We start from the raw sequence: 24,382 nt of genomic DNA, 5'->3' as shown, positions 1-24,382 counted from the left end.
ATGCCAACCCTGGTATCAGTTTCCCCACATTAAACCCAGCATATATGGGGTTAAAACTAAAACGCTCATTCCCTGCTTACTCTCTGGCTTCCTGGCTCCAGAATCCACTATCCTCCATGGAGACAGACACCATCAAGGACAAGCACCTGGACCGTCTCCTCCCCACAAAGAGATACGAGCTGGTGGCAAAGTGCTGACCAGCAAGGTCATGAGCTCCCTCCTCTCTGCAAGTGTCTCAAGGCCAAAGACAGGCTGCTGGGAAAGCTCCGACCAGCAAGGCCATATGCTCCCCCTCCCCTACCTAAAACTGCAAATAAAACCCCTTCCTTTTAGCTTTTTGGGGAGTTTGGCATTTGAGCGTTAGCTGCCCTCTCTCCTTGCTCAGCGCTGTGCGAAAAATAAAAGTCCTACTTTCTTCCACCACACACGGTGTCAGAGATTGGCTTGCTGCGCAATGGGTAAGTAAGCAAACTCACTTCAGGTTCGGTAACAATCACAGAGATAGATGAATGAGGTTGACTTGTCTTAGAGCTCTAGAGTCTTCCTGCAAAGGGTAAAGACATTGTGTGGTTCTCCCTACTCTTGAATAAATATGAAAATAATGATATGTTGCTTAAAAGAGATTTTCAAACCCCCAAATGCGATACCTATATCCCATGAGGACCAACTTGTGTAGAAATGAAAAATGGCGTGAGTTACCAGGTTAAGAAACTGCCCTCCTCGACCCTACACAATATCCTAATTCCCACCAGAAAACTCTCTGTATTGCTGCAATTGTTTCAGTTTAGTCAATGATGAATAGAAGTAGAGAGAGCCCTGGAAACATTTTGAACATGTTACATCGAAAAAAATCTCAAAAATTGAAGCAAGTGATTTCCTTATCTTTTAAAAATAATATGTATGCTTATCTCACCTATCCATCTCACTTTTATATGCTGATATAGCCTTCCAAAAACTTTTGCAACCATGAGAAAAATCTCAATTCTAGTACTCATGAATTTTTTATATTGGCCTCAATTGCATAAAGCTGGGGGTTTGTAACAGTTTTCTTAGGCAAAGATGCAAATTTAAAATCTAAGTTTTTATTGTTTCCTCTTCTTCTTCAGGAAATAAAGGTGATATTCATTCCAGTGAGAACTTAGCAGATATTCTAAGAGGCCACCTAAAAATAAAATCAATATACAGCTGTAATGGTTTTGAAGACGTTGTTGAATGTCAGGCCTGGCAAAAATGTGATTATTACTGGGTAACCGTAGTATTTTTCTGGACCAGTCTCAAGACCAATTTGTCAGATGGATAAAAACCTATCTAAAAGAACTGATATACAATCATGCTGGTCCTTCATTAGTTAATCATATTTATGAAACAGCCATTGATTCTGAGATTAGTGATAAATACCATTAAGGTCATCAGAAAGATTTAGTGGAAAACTCTGCTGCAGAACACTGAGCTATCTTATGAATCCTCTGAAGTTTTTCAGCATTCCAATCAATGATTATTCCTTTTCTGAAAGTCCTTACACGTTCAGATGAGTCTAAAGACATCTCAAGGTTTTAGTTGAAAAGTTGTCACTACCTACTCTGAACTCAAGTATTTTCCCATGGGATTTTACGGGTTTTTTTTGAAGCAATGAGATGTAAACTGTAAATTTCCACTGAGCACATAATGTTTTTAGCTCCATAGAGTTCAGCCATGTGACATATGGTCTGCAGTAGATAGTAAACCTTTCCTCCGTCTTGCTTGACTTGTCTTTTCAATTATTATTCTTGAAAGTAAACACAACTTCTGAGCCACAGTTTTTACTTGGTATATTCAAGTGATTTTTAAAAGTCATTTGTTTCTCTGGCTAACATCATATATGCCCACTTAATTCTACTCTGCTTATAAAAAAAACCTTCTTGTAAAAGGCCACAAAGAGCCCATGTGAGGTTGGAACTCACACACCACCTATGGTTAAGAGACTGTCTCCCTACTCCCGTAGTCTGCTGGCTCAAACACTCTTCCTTTCCCTTTCTCTTCTCCCTCTGCTCCCACTTGCTGTACTTCAGAGTGTACACTGAGAACAATGTACGTGTTCTCAAGTCTATGGGCACATGCAAATAGTTTTTATTTAAGCGCTGACAGCTTTAAACTGAGATAACTTTCTTAATGGATTGTTGTGAGTTGTTCTTTTGCTCATAAATTTACGAATACTAATTTTAGGGAATCTGTCTCTATGGTCAAGACCTCTGAGTAGAAATGTAGTGGCCCTGGGGCTTATACTTTACACTATAAAAGTAATTTTACATAAGCAAAAGGGAGCAAAATTAAAGATCAAAAGTTTCCCTAAGTGTAAAAAGAGGAGTAGAAAGAAAACACCACAGATCAGAGAAAAAGGAGCAGAACGCGAAGAGCTGGTGGAGTATGGGTGGGAAGTGGAAGAGACGACTCCCTTCACAGACAATGGGGAAGGGTGCTACTGCATTTTAGGTATACTTGAGTCCCAGGTATTTGTTGGAACCCTAAAAATAAGCACTTTCCCCAGAAGGAGAAGTTGGTAGTTTACGTAAACTAGCAAAACAGCAAAAGAGTAGTTAACCTCTTATCAACAGTCTAATAGACGAACAAACTGTATGCTGCAGGATTTGGTAGCTAAGGATAACAGTATCTAAATGTGTTGGTTGTTATTGTTAGACTTGAATAAGTCAGAGCAGCAAAGAAACCAACTGCTCTTTAAAACGATTCAACTAGAATCAAAAGAGAAAAGCAGCATGATTACTCTCAGACTAAAGAGGGTGAGATCAATAAATCAATCATGCATTCTCCTGAATGGGTAGAGAGAAGTCCATAGTTTTGATACTTCTTTGGAAATAGATGTTAATGAACTCTGGGTGTGGGAGATGGGGAATCCAGGATGACTTCTAGGTGTTCGGCTTCAGCTACTGTGTGGATGCCACTACTGTTTGCTGACACCAGGATAAGGCAGTAAAACCAAGAGCTCCATGGTGAACATCCTAAATGGAAAATGTCAAATAGATATTTATTGGAGATGTCAAGTAACACGACATCTATAGCTCTAAAGAGAGGTAAGAGTGACAGAGAGGTTTGAGAGTCATCAACAAATATAAAGATTTAAGGTAATGTGAATGAATGAGATCACAGAGGAAGAGTTTAAAGAGAAATGACATTGGCCTTTCAGCATTTAAAGATAGAATACAAAATAAAGAGCCATCAAAGAAGAGGTAGGCATGAAGTGAGCTGGACAGAAAGAGGAGACCACAGCGGCATAAAAGCAAATAGCAGGGAGGGAATGATCAGTGGTAGCAAACGCTGCTGAGAGATTGATTATGATGAAGATAAGACATGAAGACCATTGCTTACCTACATGCTTCTGTGGAGTTTTAGGGAGGGGAGCCAGTTTTGAAGGATGTGAAAAATAAATTGTTGGTTATAAAGTGGGGCAATAAGGGTAAAAATCTCATTTAAGGAGTTTTATTTTGAAGGTTGCAAAAAGAAATGCAGTAATCAGAGGTGATGTGAAGTAAAGGAATTTTTTTTAAGATGAGAGATATTGGAGCATAGTAGTAGGAACGTAATGAAAATATGAGGGACTTACCCTATCTTTGAGATTTCTTTTTTATGAAGATGCAGCATCGGGGAGTGTGAATTCAGCTGTAGCTGACTGAAGAAGAAATGGATGCCTCTTCCAAACTGAGCTCATCAGGTTGTCACTCCAAAAGCTGCAAGTCGGGTACTAAAATCCCCACACATGAATCTCTGTGAGGCCTGAGCATACTTCCTATCCTATTACAATACTGGTAGTCTTGTTCCAAAGGCCTCTTTTTCCTTTAAGTGAATTTGAGTGAATTTCTCGATAACATTCAAAGATCACTAGGAACATTGAGTTAAACTTTCCTAAAATTCCCCAAATCTGTAATATGCTCTTTTACACTGTCAATCTTCAATAAATGGACAAAATTACAGTGATTCTCAATATATTTTACCATAAGATAGTTTTAATGAATATTTCAGGGGACTAGCGATCGTATGAAATCGGTTGGCAATATTACCTAGATTTTGCTTTTATCTCAAATTACTTGAAGTTTCATCTTCATATTTTGCTTCTGGGTTTGCTTTATTCTAGTTTTACCTCTGTATTCCTCTCTTTACCTTCTACTTATCTCTCCGAAATTCCATATGTCAAACCTGTATTTTTTTCTTTTGCTAATTTAGCTCCTGATCCCTTCTGAAAGCTTAGGACTCCAAAAGTAGAGATTTGCCATTTGAAATGAGAATTTCAATGTCTCCCACAAAACTTCTCATTTATGTTCTGAGAAGTATCTCCTCAAAATACTTACACCAACTTTTAAAAATCTAAGGAATAATAATATTTATATTTTTCTTGTAAAAAAGAAATGATAGAAAATCCACTGACCTTCTAAATCAATACTACTATTTTCAATGTTTTTCAAGCAGAGATGACACATCCCCTATTACAGAATCTCAAAATGCTCTATTTTCATAGCTTCCAGAAGCTTGGAATGCTCAAAATACAGTAGATACCAAACGCTGATTTCTTTAACTGTGAGGTGGTGGTTGGCTTTGTACTGCATAGTGACACGTTTCCATTTTAATGATGTTTGAATTTAGCACAGCAATTGGATTCCCTTTCAAATGAGCTACATTGAAGTTCCACCTGCTTACCCACATTTCTTACTAAAAATTAAACTCTTAATGATCACAGTGAGGGAAAAACAATTAAGAACTTCCTAAAATGCACTTTTTGGTACTTCTATTTATATCAAACACATGTTGCAATGACATATGTTCTGCATTTCAAACCAGGAACCCTGGCTTGTATACACTTCCATACATTTATAGCCTTAATCAAGACAGAAACCATTTGCTTTTCACATAGCCATTAAAGCATAGAATCAATTCAGGATTTTGCTAAATAGCCCCCTACACTTTATTACAGTTTACCTTGTGTTTTTGTAAGGAGGAGCTATTATTTCTACTCCTGGCTCTTGATCTCTCCAGGGGGTCCAAATAAGCATCTGTTGTGGAACAGAGTTGAAAGCGAAGTCCCTGGGAATGGGAATGTGGAGAGAAGGAAAATGGGAAATCAACTCTGGGAGCAGCAGCAAAGCTTTCCTGCAGAGAGTTCTGCACCATAATCAGCTACAGCCTTCACGAAAAGTTAAGAACTCACTCAAATGATTAGTAGTACATTCAGTATCTACAGAAAAGGAAAAGAGTGGTGAGCCAGGCAAGGAAAATATACAGAATTTAAGAGAACAGACAGGGAGGTAGGGAAGGGAGAAGAGAACCAGAAAAGAAGAGGAAGGGAAGAAGAGAAAATGAATGAGAATCATGAGATTTCACAGTCGAGCCTCATGTGGGACAAGTGAGCAAAATGGTTACGTGATAACAATCTATGGACATTTAGGTTTTACATGGCTGATCTGACTAGGCTGTATCGAGATCGGTTAACTCTCTAGCCTAGACTGATCATTTTAGGAGTATCACATATCAGTGGTCAATCTAGGTTTAGGTTAAGGTGATGATTTACTTATTTTAGGAACATAGGAAATATTTTCACTTGTTTTACAGAACTATAATTAAATGTATTAAGGGAAACCAGTATATGTTTCACATATATATAAATACGTAGGCATACACACACACATACGTACAGTATATGTATGGATGGATATACATACACACACGCGTGTGAGGGTCTCTGAAAGAACAGTAGCATATGCATGCAAGATTCTTTCCCCTTCAAAGAATGCTTAGCTACACTAAAAAATATTGACAAATATTCTGACACTTGGAGGTTTATTCATGCAATTCTTATACAAAGTCTTTGAAGTTAATATTGGCTCTCTTCTTATCTAAAACAGACTGTTTTTGCAAAAGCCATGTCTGTCCTCCTTCATTAATATCCAACTCAGTAAGAAAAGGGCTGACTTTGATTCATATGAAACAGCTTTAAAAGTATTTTACAGTTTCAAAATTAAAATAGTTTCTTAATTCTTAAAATTATGCTTTATGGAAAAATATAAAGGATTAAAATCAAAAGATAAGACTCACTTTGATCTTCAAAGCTCAGCTACATGCTTGTTGCATGAGGCTTGCAGAAAAATATGTGCAGCTTCTCGAATCCACAGGGTACATAACTAGCACTTAATAGCCTCGCGGACTGCTGTTTATAACGAATCAGGCTTTTGGAGAAATAGGTTGTAATTAAAACGCACAGCTTACATGTTGAGATTTCAGCTGGGCAAATAAGCAGATATTAGGAAATATGTAAAATCTAAAGATTAAAATTGGAAACGATAACATTGTTTTTACTAGGTGTGCTCATGCTGTTTGTATGATCTACCCTCACACACACGCACCCCCATACACATGCACACACAATATGAGCACAATATTTCAACCCATTTTGCTCTTCAAATATGAGTTTCACCCAACATTTCCCAATAAATCTGTTAATCTGGACTAATTCCTCATTGACATAGCCAGGACTCATTCAATTTCAAAAGTCAGAAACTCAATACAAGCAGTTTAAGCAAAATAAGAAAATATTTTTGGCTTATGTATTTGGGAAAGTCAGGAGTGAAACTAATATAAAAAATTATCTGGAATCATTGACCTGATAAATAGCAAGAATGTCTCTCACATTCTCACACCTTTGATTTTTCTCTACACGTAGTTCTATTCTCACTTGCTGCTGATGAGCTTTTCCTACATGAGGTAGATTGTGTCTTCTGAAAGCTTATTATTTGCACATGATAACAGTGATTTTCTCCATGCCTCCCCTCCCCTGCAAGTCCCAGGTTACTGTTTTGATTGGACCACTATATTCATGTGCATGTGCCTATTTCTGGACCAATCACTGTGGCCATAAGCAAGAGATGCTCAGCGCCATGGCATGAGTCACCCAGAGATAGGTGCCTGTTCCCCCAGCGAGAGCATACTCTTACCTGCAAAAAGGTGAAAAGTGATAAAGGAAACAGACATACGCTCATGACCAAAGACATCATTTCTCCTTGTATGAGACTGTGTGGTTCTCCAAGGTTTACAATCTCCACGTGATCAACTCAGAAACAAATTATTACTGACTAATAGCTATAAATCACCACAACTACCACCACCACTACACACGCACACACATGCACACACATAAGTTATTTCTTATTTCAGGGCAATTGTGCAAGGTGTTTTTCACATTATCTCATGTGATTTTCCCCAAAATATTATAAAATAGACTGTTTTACACATGGGAAAACTGAAATTACGTGTGAACAACTAAGCAATCTAACAAAAACCTATAAACTATGTTCAGTTTTGGAGTATGTGTCGACCAAAGACCTGGAATGGAGTAGAAGGAGACACGTGATTAGATAGCATAGATTTTAAGCCTCTGAGAGATTTAACAAATACTAGCAATGTCAATGGTATGTAAGATTATACCAAAAAATCGGCAATAATTATAATGGAGTCATCATTACACATAAGATTAGGTTCAATTGAATGAGAACGAATCTGAAATAGTGACTTACTAAGATACAATCTTATATTTTACTCTTGTAAACAAAGTCTGGGGGAAAGAGCATAGTCTGTTGTTGGAACAGTGACTTGACAATTATCAGAGATCCACCCATAGTGTTTTGCTTCGTGTTCCAACATGACTGTTCAGGAGGTAGGTGTAACATTCCAGTCATCAGAAAGATGTAGACGGCACAAGAGAGGTGTGTCCCTCTCCCTTTATAAACACTTCCCAGATCTCGCACATGGCACTTTTAACCAGCACATTCTCATATCGCCTCACCTAGCTCTAAGGAAGGCTTGTAAATAGAGTCTTTATTCCACTCAGTCATAAGTGCCACTAAAAGTCTGGGATCCTCTAATCCCAGATTAGAAAATGGATATTGGAACTGGGGCTAGGAGTCTCTGCCAAGAACTCTTCCACTTTCTTCTGCAATATGTCACTGATATCACTCTTGGAGTACGACTATTATGGCCCTAGCCATGTTCTTTTATATAGTCAAAGGGCAAACTCTTACCTATTATATCAAACATAAGGTTTTTCTTTGTGATTTACTAGAGTTACACTATGCTTACTTCTGAATTTGAGCAAATTGTGTCCTAACTGCTTTGTAAAAAACCCACTGAGCTCTCCGTACTCTCTCTGAAATCTGACTGTAACATTACGCTCAACTATAGTAAAAATGACTTTATACTGTAGTCGGTTGTATTTTAAAACGTCCTGTGTAGTCTTCCAGAAACTTGTCACTCCTTTATCAAGAGGTTGAGCATATATCCTTGAAATTGGGAAGTTCTTTTAGGCTGTTTTGATGAATAGAACACAGTGGAAATGATGCTGCATATCATCTGAAACTAGGTCACAAATGGCAAAAGAGCTTCCACCTGGCTCCTTCTCTTTTGGAATGCTTGACCTTGGAACTCAGCAGCCATGCTGTGAGGAAGTCAAGCAGCCACATGAAAAGACCACGTGTAAGTGTCTGGCCACAGCCTAAGCTGCTTGAATTGACCCAGTTAACTGAAAACATGAACTATTAGAGCAGTGAGTGAGCCTTCTGATGATCACTGACTCCAGTCTTTGAGCTCTCCCAGTGGATACATGGTGGAGCAGAGCAAAGCTGTCCCCCTGACCAAAGGGCACATTAGTGAGCAAAGGATACATTGTCATTGTTTTAAGCCACTAAGTTTTGGGGTAGTTAATTATGCAACACTAGATAACTGGAAAACACATACTGATAAAAAATTTAGCAACATACCTGTAAAAGCACACCAGTTAAGAACTAATACAGTAAAGGTAGGAAGAGTTATATCATCCAACCATCTCATTTTAAAGATGAGAAAATACAGGGTGAGTTCACTCAAGCAAGTTGCTTAAGGATATACAATCATTTAGCATAATGTACCCCAAAGTCACTCTTGGGTATTCTAGTTCTTCCTATGCATCCTTATTTTTAATTCCCTCCTCATATCTGAAATATGATTTTAAGTTTTGCCATATCAGATTTATACAGCTAGATATGAACCACAGCTCAGCGATCCTCAAAACTTACTGTATGACACAATTATCTGTGCTTCCTCTGGAATCAGAATCCTCTGCACAATTGCAGGCCTACTGAATGAAAATCTCCATTTGGGTACGAGCGTGTGTGCAGATACACATATACCAATTCTATATGCAATGTTAATGAGCAGACCCTGTTGAGACATCCCTGAAGGGATGTCCCTTTATAATGGAAACTCAGAAGTAAGAAATATTTCATACATTCAACTCTGGATCTGTCCTCAGACCTCATTGATTTTGTTTGTATAAAACAAAATGGAATATCAACAGCCCATATTTGACAAAAAATAAAAACAGAAGATCATATTAGATAAAAAATAAAATACAAGAGTTGTTCTATCACATAATCCCTTTCTATTACCATATTTTCCTAGGAGTCTTCTGTGCATTAGTCCTTAATTGGTTCAATTCAGTGCAACACACTAGCCAAGAACTATGCTTGGCAATTGGAGTTCAAAACTGAAAGAGACCTGCCAGTTTAATGAGGAAAGTTTTCAGAAAGTTGGAAATTTCAGGTTCGTGTGATAAAGTCATAATAGTACCCATAGGCTGCCATGGAATCACAGAACAAAGGCCCGATTCTAACCTAGAAACATTTGGAAGAATTCAGAGAGGAGACAATACCTGAAGTGACTCTTATAGGATCAATCATAAATGTTATCTAGACAAAGAAAGGTGGGCATGTTATTCAAGAGAATAGTATAGTGTGGAGTTCAGCAAACTAGGGCCTATGGGCCACATCTGGGCTACTACCTAATTTTGTAAATAAAGTTTCATTTAAACATAGTTATGCCCCATTATTACCACAGAATTTAGTACTCACAATATACTGTATGGCCCACTAAGCCAAAGATGGTTACTATCTGGGTTTCACAGAAAGCTCTCTGACCTCTGGTATAGAGAGAATGGTATCCAAAGTACCACTACATATTCAAGGAATCACAAAAGTTAAATATAATAAAATATAAAACTTGAAGCATGGGGCTGGCCTGGTGGCGCAGCAGTTAAGTTCGCACATTCTGCTTCGGCTGCCCAGGGTTCACTGGTTCAGATCCTGGGTGTGGACATGGAACCGCTTGGCAAGCCATGCTTTGGCAGGTGTCCCACACATAAAGTAGTGGAAGATGGGCATGGATGTTAGCTCAGCAAAAAGAGGAGGATTGGCAGCAGACGTTAGCTCAGGGCTAATCTTCCTCAAAATAAATAAATAAAAACAAAGCAAAGAAAGGAAGAGTTTTGAGTCTAGAATCATAGGTAGGAGACATGAAGAATTGTCTATGTTAGGTTAAGCTGCTTGTCTTTTAGTCTATCATGGAGAAAAAATTATGAGTTTTAAGGAGCAGAGTGACATGATCAGATTTCAGCAAGATTGCTCTGGCTGCATTATGGAAATGTTTAAGAAAGGGAAGATAGCAGATGAGAGATCAGTCAAGAAGTGAGATATCTTGAGGACCTGATGTAGGACAAAGAGAAGGTACAAATAGAAGGGGATCTATAGAAGCTCTTTAGTAAGTAAAATTAGCAAGATTGGCTGAAACTCATCTGTCCTGATTTTGAAATATGTCTGCAAAGTTTTGATGCTACTCCTTTCAAAACATACAGCCTAATTACCCTTCTCCCGAACGTATGCCAGACCTAGGGACTCTTTTCTAATGAATAGAATGTGACGGAAGTTATGTGGCTTCCCAGGCAAGGTCATAAAGAACATAGCTTCCTCCTGACTCTCCTTTTGCTCTGGAAGAAGCCAGCCACTGTGTCATAAGAATACTCAAGCAGCCCGAGGACAATTCTATGCGAAGGGGAACTGAGGCCTCTCCCAAACAGCCACCACCAGTTTGCCAGCAATGTGAGTGAGCCACCTTGGAACCAGATCCAACACCATCATTGAAGCCTTCAGGTGACTGTAATCCTGATCAACATCTTGACTACAATCTAATGAGAGACCCTGAGCCAGAATCCCTCAGCCAAGCTGTTTCCATATTTCTGAATCCAAGAAGTTGAGAGAAACAAATGTTTATTGTTACTTTCAGCCACTGATTATGGGGATAATTTATGACATAGCAATAGATAATATATCATCAACTGAAATGAAAATGCAGGAGGAGAAAAAATTGGAGGGGAAGGTGCTAAGTACAGCGTTGGCCATGCTGATTTTGAAGGTCCTTTGGGAGAGCCAAATGAATATGTTGAGCAGAACTTAGACACTCTCCGCTAGTCTGGTACTTGGGGTGAGGCCAGAGATTAAACCAGTATTCCTTGAGGTACTTATCTGTTCTAATGTACGGTTTTCAAGCTGTCTTCAAGTCCATTTCTATTTTAGTGGGGATATCTTCATTTACAGCAAGTTGTTTGCCCTTACTCTTGGCTTCTATATCCATTGGCATCTAACATCTCCTAGATCAGCAAATAACTGTTACATAAAAGAAACATTTCTAAAAGAAGAGAACTTGCAGAGATAAGACTTCCAGCTTTTTGGCTTATGTTCAAACCCCCAGTAGAGAAACAAGGCTCTCAACCAACAACCAATGTACCTGGAAGCTAGAAAATGCTTCCGCTGAGAGCCAAACTACAGACACTATCAGTAAGTTGTAGGAATTCAAACCCCAGGGTTTGATAATATTTTCCTCAGATACTCTATATGTATTTAAGTGCAATGTCCTCAAGCTGGAATTTGTGTGGATATGTGCAGTAGATAAGGCCGGTGAGGTTGGTGAGGTGTCCAAATATATGCATACCAAAGATAGAAAATGCCTCTAGGCTGTTATATTCCTAGGCTCAGCTTCTAGCTTCTAGAATAAATATGTCCCTAGCACCATACTTTGAAATTTAGCAGATTTGCTCTCTGCCAACGTTGAGAGCACTGAAGTAAAAAAATATATAGTTAAATATTTATATATTAACAAGGAACATCTACAGGAAATATACTCACTCTAGTTCGTAGGAGATTGAATTTGGAGGTCATAAGAAAAACATGTATCTCAAGTGCCATCATGGATTCTGGAAAATACAAGTGTCAAATACAATTTTAAAAATTAGAATTACCATTTTAAGTCTTTAAAAAATGGACACATGTAGCCTTTTATGTTTAAATGTCCAAACATTTAATAAATCGTCACTATTCATAAAGCATCATGGTAGGCTCTGTGGATGTGATGTTGATAACACAAAATACGCACTCCTTGAGTTGCTGATGATCAACATATTGAAATGTGTCACCTTTTCCTAGTATTAAGGGAACTAAGTTTTTCACAAAATTAAACACACAAAAACACATAAAATTTCAAAGAAAAACTGAGTCGCTCCTGTCTGTGTCAGACGTAATGAGTTCTGATATTCCCCTTAACACCTATAAACTGTTCTGCCAAGTTTAGAACAATAACCATATGCAGCTTCACATATCTTTAAGCTTTCTTATTTGCCATTCTCTCCCTGAACCAGTATAATTTCTCCTTTCCTCCTGTCTGATTTTCTCTTCTAAAAATCCAAGAAAATCATTAGGAAATTCTTAAAAGACTGTTTCATCCTGGATAAAGGGTTAAGTCTACTCTGTGGCTTTCAAGGGTGTGTGTCGTGAGCAGGATTTCACTTACTTAGCAGACCCTAAAGCTAGAGTATCCTTTTAATACTGAAAACACAGAGTGGAAATTTAATTCCTCACCATAGTGGGCAATAGATGTGGTCAGCAAGGAGAACACCAGCCTGTCTTTAATTAGTTATTGTCAAAAAGAGCATGGAGATCTTACTATCCAAAATTTGATGCTAACAGAGCCTACTTTATCCTAAGAACTGCCATTGAATCAGGACAGGATCATCCCATTTGACTTTAATTTTCCTTAGTAGGAAAATTAATAAACAACAGCAAAATGTTCCTGAAGTCCTTTTAGAAGCTTTGGAAGACTGTATCCTGAGCAGCTAAATGGGCGGCTTGCAGGGCTGTCCAAGAAGGGTGGAACTGACAGCTCCCTAATCCATTCAGACAGAACTCCTATGAGAGTGAATCATAAAAAGACAAAATACCCACAACACATGCTCACTAGGGCATCTCTCCCTTACAACCCACCCTCGCTTCCCCCAACACCCAACAATACACACATAGCACTACATGGAATTTTGGGTGGATTGCAAAATGGTTTAAAGTCTAAATCCATAGATAGCAAACAGCAAAGGCAATCATCCCTAACAGCCCTCAAACATGCCAGATGGGAAGTGCTTTCAGAGAGAACTACATGAGAATGTTTTTTTAAAATATTCGTGTTCTGATAGGATTGTTTTTATGATTGTGTACCCAATTTCCTCCAAAACACTCTCCTGAGGTACTTTTTGAAGACTAGAGGATAATAAAGGGTTCTTGTGGTTTATTAGAGAAAAACATATTGAAAGGATCTGAAAGAGGGAGTTTTCATGTTTGAAGGATAATAAGCATTCAAAAAACAAAACCTCTGTGATATTCATAGATTGTCCAAAGATTTTTATTTGTTTTATCCCCTGGAAAAGACAAAATTTAAGCTACACAACGAAGATTTTCTTGGGCATTATAAATAATGAAGTTTATTATCATTTCTATTTTGTCATTCCTTTCCATAATTGCATTATAACTATGCAACTTACAAATATATCTATTTTCAGAAAACAGAAGCTCTGCTTGTGCAGCTGGTTATTTTTATAAGTACTTCATGTTCTGGAGAAGTGCTGTGACTTGTTCTTAATTCATGTGAAAAAAGGATAAGTGTGTTAAAAGTGTTTGCTCTCTGTTCTCAAATAAGTGGTGAGGCACTGCATGTTGAAACTCCTGACAGAAACGAAGGGCTGAAGGGGCCTTGCTGGCACTGAGGTCACAGTTCAAGCAGGTGCCATTGCATTATGCTCTGAGACTGTAAAGGTACAGTAGAATCACATGAGTAATCGTATTTGTTGTCTTAAATCAATGAATAATGCTTTTGTTAATTATTTGTTGAGTCTTGCTTTTGGTTTTGCACAGAACTTTAGCTTTGGAACGATTTTGAGACAGAAAACAGCACCACACCCTCATTATGCCATAACTCCTTTCTAACTCAATTTCTGGAACATTATTTATATAAGTAGACTTTACTTATTAGCCTCATTAGCAATGAAGTAATCTTATTTGTTATCCAAAGTTAAACATGACGTACTTTTGGCTTTTTGTCAATTTTAGATGAGACAAAAAATTTTGCCATATATCTAAAATGTTTTACATGACATAAGCTACTTTATTTTTCTTTGTACTATGCTCTATTATTTCTGTACACACAATAAATAGATAGACTCTTCGGTAATAGAACATATGAAAGTAGAAGAGAGACTAGAGGATGGGATTGTCAAAGAGGATGGCATGAAATGGATTGGGTGGATTGATACACCACTTTAATATTTTAATTTTGTTTCAAGAAGTCTTCAGTAGGGTAGGAATTGATCAGCATATTTAACAAAACTTTGAAGAGAAAAGTCTACAATGGCATGATCAATTAAGCAAAAGTCTAAGAGTTGATTACTGAGGAGCAGAAGTTGAAAGAATTGGAGAGACTGGACAGAAGAAGGCACCCCAGCTACACTATACTAGGAAGAGTTACACTGCTCCAATTATTCAACAATGTTTATCAAATACCAACCATCTGCAAAGTACCATTCTTCATGTTCTATGCCTTAAAGTCCAGGTTATAAGAAGGAATAAAAACTGAGCAGTTATTAAGTACTCTTATGTACATATTATTTAGTTTTACAGCAACCATCTAAAGTAAATGTTGATGTTAAAGTAAATGTTGATGATAAATGAACCTTTTTCCATAGGTTCAGAGAAATATGGTAACCTGTTCTAGGTAAAACCCATACATAAAACAATAAATTTTGGATCTGTGATTTGAACAAGTTCTTCTTCAAAAATCCACACAATTTAACAATGAGTTAATCAATGAGCCAAATTTACAAATACTCTATAGAATAACCAACATTTGTACCCAAAATTTAATAACACCTAATTGTTTTTTTCAAACACAATCTTGTGCATCTAATGATACAAAGATAAAAATTTTATCTAATATTGAACATGTCCACTGTTTAATATTTTTTCTTTTATGGAAGATATGAAATCCATGGTAAGAATAACAGATATGAGAATTTATAAATGTTTTCATTTATTCTATGAAGGTTTTTTTTTTTCCTTTTTCTCCCCAAAGCCCCCCGGTGCATAGTTGTATTATATTCTTTGTTGTGGGTCCTTCTAGTTGTGGCATGTGGGATGCTGCCTCAGTGTGGTTTGATGAGCAGTGCCATGTCCGCGCCCAGGATTCGAACCAACGAAACACTGGGCTGTCTGCAGCGGAGCGCTCGAACTCGGCCACGGGGCCAGCCCCTATGAAGGTATTTAATATCTAACTTAAGCTTCATTCTGTCTAACGCTTTATCCAGCTACTAGCAGGGAAATTCAGAAAATTTCAGAGTTATCTAAGTTATCTTGGCTATAAAACTTGAACTTTTTCAAGACTTTCCCCAGGGTTGATGTTAAACTATTCAACTCTGAGTAGGGGAGTAAAAAGGTTTATGCAAATAGTACTGAGTCATAGTTAAGGGAGGGTTATCTACCTCTAAGTCATGAAATAATGTTTAATGGATCTAATGCTGGCCCTTGCTCTAGATGTAACTTGTCCCATTTCGTATTTAGTCATGTCCCAATCCTTCTTGGCAATTGGCTAAGAGTGAGCCTGGTGAGACTTGCACCTAGGAACTTTGCAGTGACTTTCCATGTCACTCTGGACAAAGAGAAACTTGGGGGGATTGTCTTTGACTCTCTCGTGCCTAGATAGGCCATGATACCTGTTTTAGTCCGTTCAGGTTGCTATAACACGGTACCAGAAACTGGATGGCTTATAAACAACAGATATTTATTTCTTCCAGTTCTAGAGACTGAAAGTCCAAGATCAGGGTGCCTGTTTGGTTGTGTTCTGTGTTCTGGTGAAGGTCCTTTTCCGGTTGCAGATTCCTGACAAGTCCACTGTGTCCTCACATGGTGGAAGGGGCTAGGGAGCTTTCGCAGGCCACTTCTATGAGGGCACTTCCCATTCATGAGGGCTCTGCCCTCATTACTTAGTCACTTTCCAAAGACTTCACTCATAACACCATAATCTTGGGGTTAGATTTCAACATGTAAATTTTGGGGGGACACAAACATTCAGACCATAGCAACACCCATTGCATTCTGTGGCTAAGACACCATGAAAACATATGGGAATTTCCTCTGAAGCTTGTGATTTCCTTAGTCTCCAACTAGGAAATGGGACACAGATTCTTTTAAGTTTCAGATCTCCAGATTTAAAAAGCATATTACGTAATTTCATCCTCCCTTTCAGACTTAACCTGTGGGTGAAGGTAGCTGTTGAAGAGAAGATGTAGGCTGTCTGTCCCTAACTCCATAGAATATTTTTCTTCTTCTTTCCTTCTCCGAATAGAAGGTATTTTATATAATATGGGAAGGGGAGTGAGACACGCTGGTCCTTGCTGACCCAGGTCATTTGAGCTTAAAGAGTAAATTTGCCACCTTTGTTCTCTTGTCTGTTTTGACAACTCCACCTCCCAGGCCCAAGGCAATGGTAGCTCTAAGAGCCAAATCTAAGAGGGGGAAAGTCACAGGTTTTAAGAGTGTGTGAGAGAAGAAATAAACACCTGGAATCAAGTTATATTTCTACCGCCAGTTTTCTCTAGAAACTCGATGCTTATACTCAATCAAGAATACAGATACTAGTGAATTTTAAACACAATTTTAAATGAGGATTACTATATCCCATGCACCTGAATGGAAAGAGAAATATTTGATCGGTTGCTCAGATGTTTCCAGATATTTAGTATTATGTATACAATAAAAATGCCTGAATTTGTCCCATTCTGGGGACTGTTTGGAAGACTGTGTATACCAATTGTATAGAATAGATTATTTTTAATTTTGAAACCAGTGGAGAAATGAACAGCATCCTCGAAGGAACCAGGAGGGTGGGGAAAAATAATAATTTGTGAGAAATTAAAAAATATATATGGACATTTTTGTCTTCCATGATTCATTCTACCTAATGCATTTTTAAATTTGGCTGTGATATTTAATTTAATGTAGTAATCTTATAAAGACAAATATGATGCTGGGCTTTTCCTATGAGTCAGAACCATTTTTTCGTACCTAAGTTCTTGTGGTTACTTATTTTAGATCTAAGCATCAGGGACCGCCAGGTGGCCCAGTGATTAAGTTCACATGTCCTGCTTCAGCAGCCTGGGGTTCACCGATTTGGATCCCAGGTGTGGACCTATGCACTGCTTGTCAAGCCATGCTGTGGAAGGCGTCCCACATATAAAGTAGAGAAGATGGGCACAGATGTTAGCTCAGGGCCAGTCTTCCTCAAAAAAAAGAAAAGAAAAGAAAATCAGAAAATTTCCAAAAGTACATAAATTTTCTAATCATTTGCTTCATTTTTATTAAATTAGATTTTTCTAAAAGGCCTGATGATACACAAGCCTCAAAGAGGTCATATACCAGAGAAAGTCAATAAAGCCTTGATAACCTAATCACTTGCATCTTAAATTTCTGCAAACTTCTTGTGTAGTAAGTATTTTGACCAACACACATTTTTTGTTTTATAAGACCTGCAATCTTTTTTAGGGGACAGAGTATTTTTTAGACAAAAATGGTTTATGTCATAATCAATTACTCAGCACAGCTTTAAAACGGTTATTTATAAATTGCTTAATATGGTTGCCTTGTTTAATGGTTATTTTCATTATTTATTAGATTAGTGCTGTAAACACAGTATTGATCCAAAGGGCAATGCTTTTCATAAAATATATCTAACCATAAAATTGGCTGTAAAGTTGAAATATAAAAACTCTTAGATCAGTTTCATCATCCCTTTAGAAACGTGGAAATATTTGTGCTTCTGAGCTATAGACACGGGAGAGTTTAAATATTAAATGTACATGTTGCAAAACATCGTCATCATTAGGGGCAGTTATTCTATTGAATGTATTTTAATTCTGCACTTTTTAGAAAAGTATTTTAATTTAGAGTATTCTGTTTAATAAAAAATCATTTCATATATGCAAAGGATATATTGAATTACACTGCTTGAAATTATTTTGCCCAATACTCTTGAATTTGTGAATGCTGAGACTCAGAGCTTGAAAACTTACCCAAAGCATCATAATGTGTAATTAACTAATTTCATATTTTTTTCCAATTTACATACATCCTGTTATACCTACCTACATGCACAGGCAATTTGATACAGTTTTTTAAATTGCTTATTTTAATGGTAAGTTCTTATACTATTTGTCTTCGTTTGAATGAAGTTTCCTTCCTAGCATAATTTGTTCTGTGTATCAAATCACCGTAAAAGTATTGTAATGAACATACCTGTACCTCTTTGGTCTATGAAGGATTCTGAGTACCTATAAAATTTGCATCATATCCAAAATATCACCTGCATGGACCTCTTTCTTTCCATTCCCACTGCTAGCTTAGTGCTGACCCTCTTAACTTCTCGTCTGCATACTGCAATGGTCACCTGAACTGATCCTCCTCTTCAATCAATACTGCACACCACTGCTAGAGTTATGGCCATTCCCCTGCTGTAAAACATTCACGTCCTATTGCTTGGAATAAATAATAAGTTACTTAGCCCAGCATTTAAAGCTCCCCATTATATGACCCCCAACCTATATTTCAACCCTCTACTTACACTCTCATGGGTGGTTTTTGCCATTCCCGATTTTTAGCCAGTATGTTCTTCCTATTGGTCTTGACTCAAGTTTTCTCCTTCATCTGAAGTGGTGTAATAGACTCACAATTCAGACTAAATCTCACTGCCCAACAAACCAGTCACAGACGTCACTATGCAGAACTCATCTCTTCTATACTGTCATAAGACGGCTTAAATGTTAATCGTAGCACATTTTACATTCTACTAAATTTACTCATGTATACCTGTCTTTCTTCCTAGAATAACAGCACATGGAGGCAAGAGAAAAATTCCATTTTATTTCCGTTAGTCTACAGTGTCTTCAACAAATGTGTGCCAGTTGATTTGACTGAAAACTTGGGGGATTTTTAAGTAAGTTACCTTATGCTTATTCTTACCTCCTTAAATGTTATATCAAATAATTTATTTTTCTAGATGACTCAGGGTAAAACTTACTAACATTATTATATTGGGTTATAATGCCCTCAGGAACCACTAAGGCATGTCAAGTTTTTTTGTCTGTAAATAGCTACAAACTGCAGAGATTTGATTCAGGAAGTTCTATATCCTTTGACTCTTTATGCCAGCAGCTTTATCTTAATTGCCTGGGGGTAAGCCTGAAGGTGTTTCTCTCTCTCTTACAGAATAAACATCAAGCTCTTTGTAGCAGCAGTGCCCTTCGTGGCTGCTGGATGTTCCAGAAATGCTATATAGTACTGGTTCCAGAGATTAGACATTTTCTCTACAAGAAATAAGAAAGAAGTGTGGGCAAGAAAAGTTGGAATTTGGTTTTTGATAGCTCCACTTCTCATTGGGATGGATGGACTCATTTTCAGAGAATAGGGGAGACTGGCCTGAAGGCTAGTGCTCTCAGGAGTGAGGTATCAGCATGTCACAGTGTGGCGCATTCCCTCACCCCTCCTCCACGTGTACAGAAATGGAGTGGAACTTCTTTCTGGTGGTGAACACCCTGGGCCAGGAGCCTAGTGATTATTGCTTCCTTCTGAATAGAAACGGAAATTGTTTTACCACTGTTTCGTTGGTTGAAAGGTCTTGGACATTAGGTCAGCGACACCCTCCAGGGAGGTAAAATATAGCAAGGGCAAAAATCCAATGCCAGCTAAGGGAACAAGGATTTGATTTCCTCTGGGAACTTCCAATTGCCTTCCATTCCTCCCTCTCCCCGCCTTCTCCAGCTTATAACTTCTGGATTCAATAATAGCTACTGTTCATTCTTTTTGGCTTTTCCTGTACTTTTCCAAACAGCCTCAGTTTTTCCAAGTAGACGTCTCTTCCTTCCTTGAATGTTAAAAGATGTATTGATTTCATCTGAGCAATCAGAGTAGTACAACAATATTTTTGCTTTAGGTTTCTGATGAAATTTGTATTTAAGACCTCTTAGTTTTTTCTCATGAAGAAAAATCATTCCAGGTGGCATTTAGGAGCACATGAAGCATATTCACAGGAGGAAAGAAAGAAGCCTGTTTGTCCTCCTGCTTTTCCTCCTGGAGCTCAGCTCAGGTTTGGCTGCCAGAAGGAAATGCTTCTCAGAGCAATTTTTGTGTGGTCTAAGATTTGAGGTCAGGCACTGCCTTTCTGCTTCTTCAAAAAATATTTTCTGTATAAGTGATTACAAGTCCAGAAATCTAGAAATTTGTTCTTGTTTTGCTTTTGTTGCCAACACATAGTGACCTTAAATAAGTCACTAATAATTGAGCCTCAGTTTCCGTCTTTGTCAAATGGAGATAACAATCACTGGCCTCCTGCCTCATGGCCTTGATGTAGAGGTCAAGTGAGATTGTAAAGAAAAACACAGAAATCTCTAGAACATCACATATAATACGACAATTTAAGAGGCTATACTTTGTAAACTCTAAGGAGATATATAAAAGCAATTATGCTTTCTGATTATAATTGCTCCTTAGGCGTACTGAGAACATTGGCTAACCTGCAGGCTTAGGAAGAGCAATACTGCACACATATGGTTGCTGCTTTTCTGTTCTTACTAGACCACACTCCTTTTTTGCATGCCCTTCCAGCAGGCTTCCTTCTCACAATGGCTCAGTTTCTTGTCTGCAGCCATAAAACCAAGACTTTCATAACTTAAGTGCAAATGCTTAAGTTCAATAAATATAGGAACATTCCTGGAAACTCATCCAAAATATCTTTATTGCCTTCATCCCCTGGAACCCAAAGGCCCTCATATTATTTTGAGAGATATGTCCTAGGAAGATGGGACTTACTTAAAGCTCATATGGGATGCAAATCAATGAGGGAGAGAAAAAGTCACCTTCTTATATCTCCCTAGTTGGACCACCACAAATTATTCTCTTGGAACATTACAGTGTGAGAAAATCTGTGAGGGCTTAAAGTTCATCTTGCTTTAGCTTCTTTATAGCTAAATAACCTTCATATGTATAGAAAGCCTGATATTTTCCTGTCAAATTTTGGCCTGAAGAGATATAACTGGCTCCCTACCATGTGGTAGTGCCAAAGCAAGGTCAAGAGAACTAAGCAAACAAAAACTTTGACGTGAATATTGTTTCATCTTTTTCCCAACCCCACATCAAAATTGTCACTTATACAAGGCAAGTCCCATGAACACTCATCTGATTTTGAATTGGCCTGGAGGATAGTCATTCCAGAACCCATTGACACTGGCATCGTTGTTTCCTCCATTGAAAGCACTTCAAAGGTTTGTCACACTGCTTCAGATCCATTTTCATCCAGAAGGTATAGTATTACTGTGATTAGTGTTTTGTATCTTCTCATTTGAGTACAAAAAACAAAAAACCCTATTAGGTAGATTGTATTTTTCACTTTTCAAATTAAAGTAATTTTAAGTAAATCAAGGCTATAAATCAAGAAACGTACTTAGTGTTCATCCAAAAGCAACAGGATACACATACTTCTCAAGCACACATAGAACATTCTCCAGGATAGATCAGATGTTAGGCCAAAACAAATCTTAATAAACTTAAGAAGACTGAAATCATACCAAGCGTCTTTTCTGACCACAATGGTATGAAATTAGAAATCAATTGCAAGAAGAAAAATGGAAAATTAACAAGTACGTGGAGATCAAGCAACATGCTACTGAGCAACTAATGCATAAAAGGAGAAATCAAAAGAGAAATCAAAAAGTATCTTGAGAAAAAATGAAAATGGAAACATAACATACCAAAGTTTACGGGATACAGCAAAAGAGAGATGTTCATAGAAATAAATGCTTACATCAAGAAACAAGAAAGTTCTCAACCTCATTGTACACCTCAAGGAACCAGAAAATAGAATAAAATAAGCCCAACGTTAGAAGAACAAAGGAAACAAAGATCAGAGTAGAAACAAGTGAAATAGAGACTAAAAACAAAACAGAAAAGATAAAACTAATAGCTGGTTTTTTGAAAAGATAAGCAAAATTGACACATCTTTAGCTAGACTCACCAAGAAAAAACAGGAGCCAATAAAATCATAAATGAAAGTGAAAATATTACAACTGATTATTTACAATAGCCATTGTTTACAGTAGCCGAGACATGGAAGCAACCTAAATGTCCATTGATAGATGAATGGATAAAGAAGAATGTAGTATATAAATGTATTATTCAGCTGTTAAAAAGAAGGAAATCTTGCCATTTGTGACAACATTGATGGACCTTGAAGGCATCCTGCTGAGTGAATAAGTCAGACAGAAAAAGACAAATACTATATGGGCTCACTTATACATGGAGTCTGAAAAAATCCCCTGAACTCTTGGATACAGAGAACAGATTGGTGGTTGCCAGAGGAAGGGTGTAGGGGGTGGGTGAAATGGGTGAAAATGATGAAAAGGTACAAACTTCCAGTCATAAAATAAATAAGTCCTGGGGACGTAATGTACTGCATGGGAACTACTGTTAATAATACTGTATTGTACATTTGAAAGTTGTTAAGAGAAAAGATCTTAAAAGTTCTCATCACAAGAAAAAAAATTTGTAACTATGTATGGTGATGGATGCTAACTAGACTTGTTGTGGTGATCGTTTCACAATATATACAAATATCAAATCATTTTGTTGTACATCTGGAACTAATATAATGTTATATGTCAGTTATATCCCAATTAAAGAGATGTAATTAAGAGTCACAACTAATAAAAGATAGAAGTTAAGTCCATGCTTTTTGCATAATGTTACAGTTCCTCTCTTTATTAACCAGTGAGTGATGCTTGTAAGTAGCGTATACCCACATGGTTGGTCCCATTATATAGGGAAATTACAATTTCAGTGGTACACTCAGCACTATTGAATTCTATTTTGCTCCCATGTTTACTTTGTATTTCATCTTGAGTTGGAGCTATCCTGAAATGGTTCACTCTTTCCATGTTCTGATCACACTTCTGACTCCAAAGATATCTCAAGAGGTTAATGCATATAGGGTAACACTGTGACAAATAAAAAAAATTGTTTTTTAATTATTTCTTCATCTCCTTTATTTCTCAGGCACCAATGTCTCTTTATCCTTGCTGTTTTGTCTCCACAATGACTGACTACTATCTTTTAGACTCCTCTCTGGGGTCTCCTTGCCTCCAACTCAATCTGTTCTAATCTACCATTCAACAATTCTTTGCTGCCTAAACAAATCTCTGCCATGGCTTTGAAGTTCTATATTCTGACCCTCAACATCTATCCTGACCTCATTTCTTTCCATATCACTCCATATACTCTATCCTACAACTGTCTCACCTCATGTCTAATCACCTTGGTCCCTGAGCCTGAATATTTCTCCCCTTCTGCTCACTCTATTGAAAAACTTCCAGACCACCTCAAACATCACAGCCTCTCTTATTCCTTCTATTCAGAAATAATTGTTCTTTTCCTAAAATATAACAGCCTATTCATTGCAACTATTTTAGTACTTATTTAGTTGTAATTTGTGTTTAAAGTTAGGTGCTTATACGCCTGCCTTTCCCACCGTATAGTAAATTCATTGAGAAGATTGAAGAATTAGCTGTAACTTATTGCCAGGAGTTCAGTTGCCAATCCAGATCAACTTGGTTTGAACCCCAGCCCTGCCACTTATTATTTGTATATCTATAGGCAAATTGATTAAGCTTTCTAGGCCTCATTTTCATTTTCTGTTTTGGAAAATTAGAATTATATTATCCACCTTTCAGATTTATTGTAATAATTAAATGATACTCAAAGAGCATCCACACTTAGGAGTCTGTATTCAAAGCTTGTTGAATTGAGAGCAAATGATAGCAGTAATGAGAGGCAAGGGCATTCTAGGTGAAAAGAAAAAGTGCAGGTACCTAGAGAGGAATAGGCTGGCCTGAGAACACTTAACAGACTTTTTTGACCAGAACAGAGTGCTTGTGAACAGTGGACAAGTAGCTTACATAATTTATGTGAGGTCATGTTGTTGAAGCCAGGTTGAGTTTAGGCTTAATGTTGTAGAGATTCTTTTGAAGATAAGAAGGGTATAATTTGGGATTTGATAAGGATCATTTGATTGTTATACATTGAATACAATGGGAAAGACAGAATCTAAAGTCAGAAAAGTCAACTAGTGGGTG

At 37.5% G+C, this 24,382-nt stretch overlaps 1 long non-coding RNA gene across 1 annotated transcript; it reads left to right on the top strand.

Moving 5' to 3' along the window:
* Nucleotides 1-245: 245 nt before the first annotated feature.
* On the top strand, nt 246-22,980 carry LOC139079828 (uncharacterized). Its single transcript, XR_011533770.1, has 4 exons — nt 246-458; nt 15,334-15,469; nt 19,087-19,197; nt 19,470-22,980. It is a non-coding gene; the product is annotated as an uncharacterized lncRNA (long non-coding RNA).
* Nucleotides 22,981-24,382: the final 1,402 nt, after the last annotated feature.

This window comes from Equus przewalskii, chromosome 27 (genome assembly GCF_037783145.1).
Source record: "Equus przewalskii isolate Varuska chromosome 27, EquPr2, whole genome shotgun sequence".
Classification (NCBI taxonomy): domain Eukaryota; kingdom Metazoa; phylum Chordata; class Mammalia; order Perissodactyla; family Equidae; genus Equus; species Equus przewalskii.
Note: the sequence above shows the minus strand (reverse complement) of the source record. Positions and strands in the feature narration are given on the sequence as shown.